General features: G+C 37.0%; 1 protein-coding gene across 3 annotated transcripts in view; it reads right to left on the reverse strand.

Moving 5' to 3' along the window:
• Nucleotides 1-13030, reverse strand: part of LOC145331655 (nephrin-like) — a 201113-nt gene that overhangs the window by 151417 nt on the left and 36666 nt on the right. The gene's annotated exons all lie outside the window — the stretch shown is intronic.

The raw sequence follows: 13030 nt of genomic DNA on the forward strand, positions 1-13030 counted from the left end.
AGCCTCTCCATCGCCCCTTAATAGCCTCTTACCTTAATTTATATAATCCTTACCTTAATATATATAACATAGCCCCTACATAGCCTCTCCATCGCCCCTGAATAGCCCCTTACCCTAATTTATATAACATAGACCCTACATAGCCTCTCCATCGCCCCTTAATAGCTCCTTACCTTAATTTATATAACATAGCCCCTACATAGCCTCTCCATCGCCCCTTAATAGCCCCTTACCTTAATTTATATAACATAGCCTCTACATAGCCTCTCCATCGCCCCTTAATAGCCCCTTACCTTAATTATGTAACATAGCCCCTACATAGCCTCTCCATCGCCCCTTAATATCCCCTTACCTTAATTATATAACATAGCTCCTACATAGCCTCCCCATCGCCCCTTAATAGCCCCTTACCCGATTTTATATAACATAGCCCCTAAATAGCCTCTTCATCGCCCCTTAATAGCCCCTTACCTTAATTTATATAACATAGCCCCTACATAGCCTCTCCATCGCCCCTTAATAGTCCTTTACCTTAATTTATATAAAATAGCCCCTATATAGCCTCTCTATCGCCCCTTAATAGCCAATTTATATAACATAGCCGCTACATAGCCTCTCCATCGCCCCTTAATAGCTCCTTACCTTAATTTATATAACATAGCCTCTCCATCGCCCCTTAATAGCCCTCCATCGCCACTTAAAAGCCCCTTACCTTAATTTATATAACATAGCCTCTACATAGCCTCTCCATCGCCCCTTAATAGCCCCTTATATCCTCCTTCAAAACAGTTATACACCTTCCCAGGATCTATTGGAAGCTACCCTATAAAGGAGAACCATATTGGTTCTGCAGTTAGCGATCTTCTTTGATACATACAGACAATGATCCTGTTACTTTTTATAAGGATTAAAAATAAAATGGCCTAAAGCCATCTCATTACCCATAGGAAGCTTCACTGTAAAGGAGAACCATGTCGGTTTAGTGGTTAGCAAGGTACAGACAGACATACATACAGACAAAGATCCTGTTACTTTATTATAAGGATTAAAATAAAATAGTTATTAACCTCCCCAGGACCTATGAGAAGCTACCCTATTAAGGAGAACGATCTCAGGACCTATAGGAATCTTCACTGTAAAGGAGAACCATATTGGTTCATCGGTTAGCAAGATCCTTCGGTACAGACAGACATTCATACATACAGACAAAGATTCTGTTAATTTATTTTAAGAAATACAGATAAAATTGTTATAAACCTTTCCAGGCCTAAAACCATCTCAGGACCTAATTTCTGCCGTTGACAACTCGAGTTAAGTTACTATATTATTTTTACAATGTTTAACTTATCTGTTATTATTGGCTGACGAAAAGTTTGGGCAAAAAAAAATTTATTCTTCAATGAAATATCTCTCCAGTATAATTTTGCCAAGTGCTAATTTATTAAGAATAAAGTTTGCCACAAATTTACCAAAAAATCTCATTTTCATTTCGCCAGGGAGGATTAGGATAGTTCCCAAAGTGTTATAAGTTGGCTTATCCAAGAGTGCTGTCTAGTCTCCAAAGTTTTATAATACCGTTTTCTTATTCGTTAGATTAACAACCTTGGGGACTTTTTATTGTTTTGTGATTGTTTAGTTCATTAAGTTGAGTGTCTAAATGTTTCAACCACTAATTCTAAACTAAAGAAGGGGTAATTTTGTGAATCATCAATGGGAATAATTAATATATAAACATACATATATATACAGTGTTTTTTTTTATGAGAGCATTTTTGAAAGCAATTTTACCCTACTTATAGTTATCAGAATTTAATGATTAATGGCTTATTCTCTTCGTTTTTTATAACCATTAACAGAAAAGCAAAAAAATATTTCAGTTTTTATTTAAAAAGTACAGTAAATTCAAAATTTCAAAACATGGGTGTCAACATCTAAAATAGTTATTTCTCGCATCGTATTATAAACGGCTTTCCGCGGATATAGAAAGTACAATTATGAGATTAAAACTAGTTTTTTTAGCCCCGAGGTGCAGAAGGCACCGGCTAAAAAAACTGGGTTTAATCTTATGATTGTACATATCTATATTCGTAGAAAGCTGGATATAATACGATGCTAGACATAGTTTTTTCGTATGGATGAGAACCGGTTCCTATCCACCGGATTCAAATGAATACGAGAAATGGTTTTAGCGCATTTTTCTTATGCTCAAATCTTCTACCCTTTCCAAGAATGGAGGGAGTACATTGGGGGGCCAGTATTCCCTCCCTGGTTGAGATATGGCCTTCAAATTTCAAAATGTTCTAGTACATGTCACAAGTAGTATCTATATAAATTTTTAGCTCAATATCTCAACTTTGAAGCGTTTTGCAGCCATTCTTGCAAAGGTAGATTATAAGAAAAATGCACTAAAACCATTTTTAGATGTTGACACCTAAGTTTTAAATTTTTTAATTTACTGTACTTTTTGAATAAAAACTGAAATATTTTTTGCTTTTCTATTAAAGGTTATAAAAAAGAAGAGAATAAGCCATTAATCATTCAATTCTAATAACTATAAGTAAGGTAAAATTGCTTTCAAAAAAGTTCTCATAAAAAAACACACTGTATATATGTATATATATCATTTTATCGACAATCGTCTTATCCCTGTAGATCTCTGATTATCAGAGCATTTTTGAAATATTTGCTGCTTATTTTTTGGCTGCCTTTGGCAAACTAATTTTTTTTCATAAAAAATGTATACAAAATTATCGTATTAATTTGGTAAATATATCATTGCACTTGAATTATTTTTAAGTCACTAACGGCTAATCCCATAGATGACCCTAGGAGTACTTTAATGAATAGATGTGGTGGAGAGGGGGGGGAGGGGGAAGGTTAAGAATTTAAGGGAAGTGATACCTTCCGGGGGCTGAAAGTGTTAGTCCCCTCCCCAAAATGAAAACTTTTCCTGCGAGTAAAATAAGCTTCAATGTAAAGGAGAAGCATATCGGTTCAGTTGATACTGATAAACATCCTGTTACTTTAATGTAAATATTAGTTTAAGGATAGTCTGTATAATCTCAGGGATAAAGGAAACATTAGGCAATTTTTACAATAGTCTCCAAAGTTTTATAATGAAGTTTTCTTATTCGTTGGCTCAAAACTTTGGGGACTTTTGTCATATTTTGGTTGTAGTGTTGCAATTTTGTGTATCGTTATTAGGGATGGATAAAAATTTATCGGCCATTGTCTTATTCCTTTAGATCCTTGGTATAATCAACTGAATAACAGTTCCAACAACAAAAATTAAGATATTGCTTCGCTTTTTATGGACAAATATCCTGTTATTTTATTATAAGGAAAAAAAATAAACTATCTTAAAATCATCTCAGTACTCAGCGGTTAGCAAGATCCTACGGTATAGACAGACAGACATACATCATATCGGTTTAGCAGCAAACGAGATCCTTTGCTACAGACAAAAAAAAACTTTGTATATCGACTAGCGGCTACGCCCCCAGCATCTATTGGCTCTGTATTCAAAGGGGAATGAATAAAAGCCTAAAGCCTTCCCAGGACTTAAAATAGAATAGCCTAAAACCATCCCTCGACTTAAAATAAAATAGCCTAAAGCCATTACAAGACAAATATTAAGCTTACCTGAAATAGAAAGCCCAATCTGTTTAGTAGTTATTGAGATCTTAAGTTTCAGAACAGAAAGCCTTACTAACGTGGACAAACACAGGATATTTCGGACAAATGTCGGAGTGGACATTATATAAGTAAAACGCAGAAGTGTCTATAATATCTTAAAAATTAGGTTTCAACAACATTTGTTTAGTTATTTCTACACAGGTTAGGTTAGGTTAAGATATAAATATACAAATAAGCCCCCTGCAGGGGTTAGGCATATAAAAAAACCTATTTGACAGTTGTAAACAATGTGAGAAAAAAATATGTTTTAGTTTAATGAAATGTTCTATCTGTTTCAAACCTTTGCCTTTCGATAGAACTTACCTACTTTGGAAAACTGTTAGACTGATTTTAAAATTTCAGTCTGTGAGAAAAGATATTCAAGATTTTTTTTTGTTTTGAAAGATTTTTATCTTATAAATAAAATAAAAGACACTCCTGCGTTTTACATAAGCAATGTCCACTCCGACGATTGTCCCATTCCTAGGTTTGTCCACTCCAACGTTTGTTTATGTTTTACTACTTTATATAATAGGATAATATGTATTCTTCTTTTATATTTCTCTTTTCTTATTCACTTGCAGCTGCGCTCTTTTTAATGTAAGGAGGCAGAAAAATAGCCTAAACCAATTAGGGGCTTAAATCTGAAAATGAAAAAGCAAAAAACCATCCCATGACCTATGTGAAGCTTCCCTTAAATGGAGAATTTAGTCAGTTTATGAAATTTTTAAGCTTCAGACCAAAAAAAATACTTTTTTTGTTAAAAGAGAGACTTTTCTACAATTAGGGCTAGTCCTTTCGTCATTGCTCTTCTCATTAAGTTAAGCATGTGGTTTTCTCTGCTATTGTTAAAGATAGACTGTTGAGATTTTTAGTGAATATTCCCATGACATATGTATATCCAGTCTATAAATTATTTTGTCTGTCTCTCAATTATGCTTCAAAAGACTTAGGTTTCGTGATAATCTTTGAGTAATAGCATATTCTCTTAAAGTCTGCTCTATAACTTACTTTGTCTGTTTGTCCATTATATGATCCTTATTCAATATTCTATTTAACTAAAAAATTTCATTCTCTTAGTTTATTTTTTTTCTTTATTTCATTATGTTATTATATTATTTATATTTATTTTATTAATTCATTATATTTTCATTATAATTTTCCTTTTTAAATGCGAAACTTTTCTATAGTAAGGATTGGTTTGTCCGTACGTCCAAACGGTTAGACGACATTTTCTTTAATTTAGACATGTTATAAATATCCTATCGATTTCAAACTTTGCAGAATGATTTCTATAACAGTTGGGTACAATACTATATTCATTACTAGAAAGTATGTACGTCCATTTTTTTGTATAATATCATTGTCCCATTCATCTGGGTTTTGGAGTAATGTTTCTTAGGACAACAAGGTTTAGTATTATAATCAAATACTAAAAATAAAATTATGCCCTTTTACTATATTCTATACTAGCAGATTCGCCCCTAGCCTCAGGGGCTTTGCCCCAAGAGGTGATAAAATTTTTTTTTGGCGAAATTCGTAATAGGACCAAGAAAATCTTCAGCAAAAAAAAAATGGGGGGGGATTTTTTTGTTTTTGGGGGGGTTGGGGGCAGGGGCGTCCAAGCTTTTTTTTTTGGGGGGGGTAAAAAATTTTAGGGGGGGGGGTAATTCGTGTTTGGGGGGGGTAAAATGGCGCGCGAAGCGCGCCGAAATTTTTTTTTACCCCCCCAAAAATTTTTACCCCGGGGGTAAAATTTGATTGGGGGGGGTAATTACCCCCCTTAAAGTCTGTTGGGGGGGTAAATACTCCCCCCAAATCTGTTGGGGGGGGTAATTACCCCCCCCAAACTAATTTACCCCGGGGGTAAAATTTTTGGGGGGGGTAATTTAATTATGTAAAAAAAGCACCTACCTAATCTATTAAGTTAATAAGTACTATCCTATAACATAAAGTAGTAAGTAAGGTTTATTTGACTATAGCTTCAGATTTCATTACTTTTAATACTGAGTTCTCCTTTTTAGGAAAGCTTCACATAGATCCCATGATGGTTCCACACTATTATAGGTCAATCCTTTGAGTGGTTTTAGGCTATTTTTCTCCTCCCTTTTTACCCTTTAGAAAACACGAGTTCTTAGATGCTAAGGGCGCCACTACTATTCAAATATATAGTAGTATCTCATTCTTTAGAACATAAAAATACAATAATTAACTCACTAACCAATGAACCAATATGATTATACTTTAAAGTGAAGCGTCTTATAGGTCCTGGTAAGTTTTATAACTAGTTTTGAGACACCCTGACATCCTCCCAAAAGAAATCGCCTATAGAAATTCTTTTTCATTATTTAATGAAATATTTAATTTAGTTAGGTATCTATTTTATGGAATCTTCAGTGCTTTACAATTACATCATAGATCCCCGGGATGGTTTTAGCCCTTATAAAGGCCCAAGCAAATAAAACATGATCAAACTATTAAATTTTTTGTTATCATGATTAAGAACTGTTTTAACTGGTTGGACTATATTGGGGTATAGTCCCTTTTGTGGCAACGCTCTTTAAGGGGCGTTTCTTCGTTTTTTTCACACAAGCTTCTCTCCTATTTCTAGTCCCTGCGGGGGGCCAATTGCTTAACCATGTGGGGCAATCACCTAAACCAATATAACCTATCCTGAAATAAACTATCAAAAGCCATTTTAAAAATACAACGAATTGCCCCTTAAGGGGCGTTGCCACGATGCAAATTATGTAAAAGACAATAAAAAGAGAGAGAAACAATTTAACAACAAACAACTTATGTTTCATGTAATTTTCTGTCAATCGATTAGAACATGGAGATAAATGTCATTTAATGAAGATATGTCAAAATAATAACGATTTCGCCTAGCAACTGACTTGGCCCTGCCCTACCCTAAAGATTTTGTGACTGACTGACAGTTTGCAATGATATAAAGCTTGATATTTCAACGACTAATGTACTACTTATTTTATTTTTGGTAACACAGTTCACCAAAATAACTTTAAATCTTTTTTTTCAATTAAAATATAACTTCACTTTTTTATTCTCGTTTAGCGTGTATGATGAAATTTGTAAACAATAACAATCTGTCTGCTATGAACGTATTCGTAAGAAACCTGTCGTCTTCAAGATCTGATTTAATTGAAACATTAGGATATACTTTTCATTAACTATATAATTAGGAGACCAAACGAGGAACATAAAATATATTACACCTCAAGGCTCGAGTCACACTATGACTTTTTTTAGGGGGGGGGGGCGGGGATTACACCCCCCCCCCAAAAAAAAAAATTTCAGTAAAATTTTTTTTAAGAACATTCAATTTGGGGGGGGGGTAAATACCCCCCCCCAAAAATTTTTTTTTAAGTACATTTATTTTGGGGGGGGTAATTACCCCCCCCAAAATGGTTCAGGGGGGGTAAATACCCCCCCCAAAATCGTTGGGGGTGCCTATGGCACCCCCAAGGTAGGGGTAATTTTTTTTGGGGGGGGTATTGTTCAAAAAATTTTGGGGGTGCCTACGGCACCCCCAAAATCGTTTGGGGGTGCCAAATGGCCCATTACCCCCCCCCTTGGACGCCTATGGTTGGGGGTATCCCACCCCCCAAGAAAATAGCCTAAAACCACCACAGGACCAGTAGGTATATTCCCTGAATAGTAGAATATAATCGGTCCAGTGGTTACCGAGATCTTAAGGGACTGACAGACGGACAGACAGACGGACAGACAGACGGACAGACAGACAGACGGATGGACAGACATCATTCTACTTTGTATTATAGATTTACGCTAATTTTAACAAAATTTATGTTTGACCTCCTGATTTTAGAGCTTTGCTTTTGTGAATGTTGTTATCCTTGTTATCTTGCTTTTTTTTCCTTTTTCATAACCTATTATATAAAGTAGTAATCTTTTTTTTGTCTGTAGAAAAGCTAACCGCTGAACCTATATGGTTCTCCTTTACAGTGAAGCTTCTTTTAAGTTCATAGAGGGTTTATAATTATTTCGAGGGAGGGTATCTCCACCCTCCCAGAAAATTCACCCCAAGAAAAATATTACCCCATCCCCTCAAAAAATCTTTTTAACTTTTTAAAAGCAAAGCTTTTCTATATTAAGGATCAGTCCGTACGTCCGTAACGGTTAGCTATTTTCGTTAATTTAGGCATGTGATTCCTGTAGTAGAAAGGTACGATTTAGAAAGTCTATAATCATTATCAGAATATCCATACGTCCATTTTAAGCATACTAATTATTAACTTACAACAAATTTTTATGTATCAAAATTATCCGATTAATCTGATTTCTGGGATACTGATTCCTAGGACAACAAAATAGAATGTTATAAGCGAATCATATCTATAATCAAGTCCAAAAAATGTGAGTACGTCCTTAAGCATTTTCCTGCATGTTAGCAATTTCTCAATAAATTTACTTACAATTTTGTTTCGAATTTTAAATTTATGTTCTGACTATTCAGTTCTGACACTCTACATTATTAATGTTCATTAAAGGACGCCTGCAAGAAATAACACGCTTTAACTGCTAAAAGACTGCCACAAGAAGACCCAATACCCCAAATTATAAGCCTTCAGCTTCAATAACAAAAAAGTTCTAGGCATTTCAAAATAGCATTTTATGTACAATGGAATTTTTGAAAGATTTCCAATGCTCATAAAAGAAAAAACAATATTAAATTACGTTGCCTAGACATAAAATTATAACCTTATCTTTGTCAGAAACTTAGATTGCCTGTAACTGATTACATTTTTACAATAAAAACACCACATTTCATAGTCAAAATCTATGAAAAAAAATCGATTTAAATTGCATTTTTAAACGAAAATCATAGCGGAAACAAAGGGGTAAACTAATACAAGCTTAGCTGTGATTGGTTGTTAAGCTGATTCAGCCTTCTGATTGGCTACAGTACATTCGGTACAACGCAAGTAAAACTTATTTTTTTTTAATGATTTTGACTATAAAAATGGGTATTTTTATTGTAAAAATATAATTAGTTACTGGAAACCTAAATTTATGACAAAAATAAGCTTATAATTTTGTTTCTAGGCCACGTAGTTTAATTTTAAAGTTTTCAACATGAGCATTGCAATTCTTTCAAAATTTCCATTGTACATAAAATGTCATTTTAAAATGCCTAGAACTTTTTTGTTATAGAAGCTGAAGGCTTCAAATTTGGGGTATTTGGTCTACTTGTGGCAGTCTTTCAGCAGTTAAAGCGTGGTATTTCTTGCAGGCTTCCTTTAAACTTTTTTCTACCGTTTCAGAGCTTTGCTTTTATAAATGTTGTCATCCTTGTCATCCTTTTAAAACTTAAATTTAAAACTGTAGAGGGTCACATTCCTTCCTTACCTTAATGCCCTACCTTCTATAATGAAGGGGCAATACAATTACAGAGGCTGTACAGGAGCCATAAAGGGCCTATGTTATATAAATTAAGGTAAGGGGCGATGAAGAGGCTATGAAGGGGCTATGTTATATAAATTAAGGTAAGAGGCTATTAAGGGGCGATGGAGAGGCTATGTAGGGGCTATGTTATATAATTAAGGTAAGGGGCTATTAAGGGGCGATGGAGATGCTTTGTAGGGCCTATGTTATATAAATTAAGGTAAGAGGCTATTAAGGGGCGATGGAGAGGCTATGTAGGGGCTATGTTATATAAATTAGGGTAAGGGGCTATTTAGGGGCGATGGAGAGGCTATGTAGGGGCTATGTTATATAAAATCGGGTAAGGGGCTATTAAGGGGCGATGGAGAGGCTATGTAGGGGCTATGCTATATAAATTAAGGTAAGGGGCTATTAAGGGGCGATGGAGAGGCTATGTAGGGGCTATGTTACATAATTAAGGTAAGGGGCTATTAAGGGGCGATGGAGAGGCTATGTAGAGGCTATGTTATATAAATTAAGGTAAGGGGCTATTAAGGGGCGATGGAGAGGCTATGTAGGGGCTATGTTATATAAATTAAGGTAAGGAGCTATTAAGGGGCGATGGAGAGGCTATGTAGGGGCTATGTTATATAAATTAGGGTAAGGGGCTATTCAGGGGCGATGGAGAGGCTATGTAGGGGCTATGTTATATATATTAAGGTAAGGATTATATAAATTAAGGTAAGAGGCTATTAAGGGGCGATGGAGAGGCTATGTAGGGGCTATGCTATATAAATTAAGGTAAGGGGCTATTAAGGGGCGATGGAGAGGCTATGTAGGGGCTATGTTATATATATTAAGGTAAGGATTATATAAATTAAGGTAAGAGGCTATTAAGGGGCGATGGAGAGGCTATGTAGGGGCTATGCTATATAAATTAAGGTAAGGGGCTATTAAGGGGCGATTGAGAGGCTATGTAGGGGCTATGTTACATAATTAAGGTAAGGGGCTATTAAGGGGCGATGGAGAGGCTATGTAGAGGCTATGTTATATAAATTAAGGTAAGGGGCTATTAAGGGGCGATGGAGAGGCTATGTAGAGGCTATGTTATATAAATTAAGGTAAGGGGCTATTAAGGGGCGATGGAGAGGCTATGTAGGGGCTATGTTATATAAATTAGGGTAAGGGGCTATTTAGGGGCGATGGAGAGGCTATGTAGGGGCTATGTTATATATATTAAGGTAAGGATTATATAAATTAAGGTAAGAGGCTATTAAGGGGCGATGGAGAGGCTATGTAGGGGCTATGCTATATAAATTAAGGTAAGGGGCTATTAAGGGGCGATGGAGAGGCTATGTAGGGCTATGTTATATAAATTAAGGTAAGGGGCTATTAAGGGGCGATGGAGAGGCTATGTAGAGGCTATGTTATATAAATTAAGGTAAGGGGCTATTAAGGGGCGATGGAGAGGCTATGTAGGGGCTATGTTATATAAATTAGGGTAAGGGGCTATTTAGGGGCGATGGAGAGGCTATGTAGGGGCTATGTTATATATATTAAGGTAAGGATTATATAAATTAAGGTAAGAGGCTATTAAGGGGCGATGGAGAGGCTATGTAGGGGCTATGCTATATAAATTAAGGTAAGGGGCTATTAAGGGGCGATGGAGAGGCTATGTAGGGCTATGTTATATAAATTAAGGTAAGGGGCTATTAAGGGGCGATGGAGAGGCTATGTAGGGGCTATGTTATATAAATTAAGGTAAGGAGCTATTAAGGGGCGATGGAGAGGCTATGTAGGGGCTATGTTATATAAATTAGGGTAAGGGGCTATTTAGGGGCGATGGAGAGGCTATGTAGGGGCTATGTTACATAATTAAGGTAAGAGGCTATTATGGGGCGATGGAGAGGCTATGTAGGAGCTTTGTTATATAGATTAAGGTAAGGGGCTATTAAGGGGCGATGGAGAGGCTTTGTAGGGGCTATGTTATATAGATTAGGGTAAGGGGCTATTAAGGGGCGATGGAGAGGCTATATAGGGGCTATGTTATATAAATTAAGGTAAGAGGCTATTAAGGGGCGATTGAGAGGCTATGTAGGGGCTATGTTACATAATTAAGGTAAGGGGCTATTAAGGGGCGATGGAGAGGCTATATAGGAGCTTTGTTATATAAATTTAGGTAAGGGGCTATTAAGGGGCGATGGAGAGGCTATGTAGGGGCAATGTTATATAATTAAATTAAGTGGCTATTAAGGGGCGATAGAGAGGCCATATAGGAGCTTTGTTATATAAATTAAGGTAAGGGGCTATTAAGGGGCGATGGAGGAGCGATGTAGGGGCCATCAAGTTGCAATGTAATATAAATTTGGAGAAGGAGCGATGAAGGGGCGATGTAGGAGCGATGAAGGAGCGATGGAGGAGCGATGGAGGAGCTATGTAGGAGCGATGTAGGGGCCATCAAGTTGCAATGTAATATAAATTTGGAGAAGGAGCGATGAAGGGGCGATGTAGGAGCAATGAAGGAGCGATGTAGGAGCGATGTAGGGGCCATCACAGTACAATTTAATATAAATTTGAAGAAGGAGCGATGAAGGGGCGATGTAGGAGCGATGGAGGGGCGATGTAGGGGCTATGTTATATAAATTAAGGTAAGGGGCGATGGAGAGGCTATGTAGGGGCTATGTTATATAAATTAAGGTAAGGGGCGATGGAGAGGCTATGTAGGGGCTATGTTATATAAATTAAGGTAATGGGCTTTTAAGGGGCGATGGAGAGGCTATGTAGGGGCTATGTTATATAAATTAAGGTAAGGGGCGATGGAGAGGCTATGTAGGGGCTATGTTATATAAATTAAGGTAATGGGCTTTTAAGGGGCGATGGAGAGGCTATGTAGGAGCTATGTTATATAAATTAAGGTAAGGGACTATTAAGGGGCAATGGAGAGGCTATGTAGGAGCTTTGTTATATAAATAAAGGTAAGGGGCTATTAGGGGCGATGGAGAGGCTATGTAGGGGCTTTGTTATATAAATTAAGATAAGGGGCTATTAAGGGGCGATGGAGAGGCTATGTAGGGGCTATGTTATAAAAATTAAGGTAAGGAGCTATTAAGGGGCGATGGAGAGGCTATGTAGGGGCTTTTTTATATAAATTAAGGTAAGGGGCTATTAAGGGGCGATGGGGCGATGGAGGAGCGATGGAGGAGAGATGTAGGGGCCATCAAAGTACAATGTAATATAAATTTGTGGAAGGAGCGATGAAGGGGCGATGTAGGAGCGATGGAGGAGCGATGGAGGAGCGATGTAGCAGCGATGTAGGGGCCATCAAGTTGCAATGTTATATAAATTTGGAGAAGGAGCGATGAAGGGGCGATGGAGGAGCGATGTAGGAGCGATGTAGGGGCCATCAAGTTGCAATGTAATATAAATTTGGAGAAGGGGCGATGTAGGAGCGATGAAGGAGCGATGTAGGAGCGATGTAGGGGCCATCACAGTACAATGTAATATAAATTTGAAGAAGGAGCGATGAAGGGGCGATGTAGGAGCGATGGAGGGGCGATGTAGGGGCCATCAAAGTACAATGTAATATAAATTTGAAGAAGGAGCGATGAAGGGGTGATGTAGGAGCGATGGAGGGGCGATGTAGGGGCCATCAAAGTACAATGTAATATAAATTTGGAGAAGGAGCGATGGAGGAGCGATGAAGGGGCGATGTAGGAGCGATGTAGGGGCCATCAAGGGACTAAGATATATATAATAGTGAAGGGGCCATGAAGAGGCGATATTTAATTAAATAGCCCCTTGGGATAAGAGGACATATCATCTCCTCTTTAGAAGGGGCGATAAAGGAGCGATAAAGGATCATTTAATCGCCTCTTAGGGCAAGGGGCTATTAAATCGCTCCTTTCAAGGAGTCATAACATCGCCTCTTGTTATAAGGGGCTATTAAATC

Source organism: Acartia tonsa, chromosome 11 (genome assembly GCF_053477335.1).
Source record: "Acartia tonsa isolate MP-2025a chromosome 11, ASM5347733v1, whole genome shotgun sequence".
NCBI lineage: Eukaryota > Metazoa > Arthropoda > Copepoda > Calanoida > Acartiidae > Acartia > Acartia tonsa.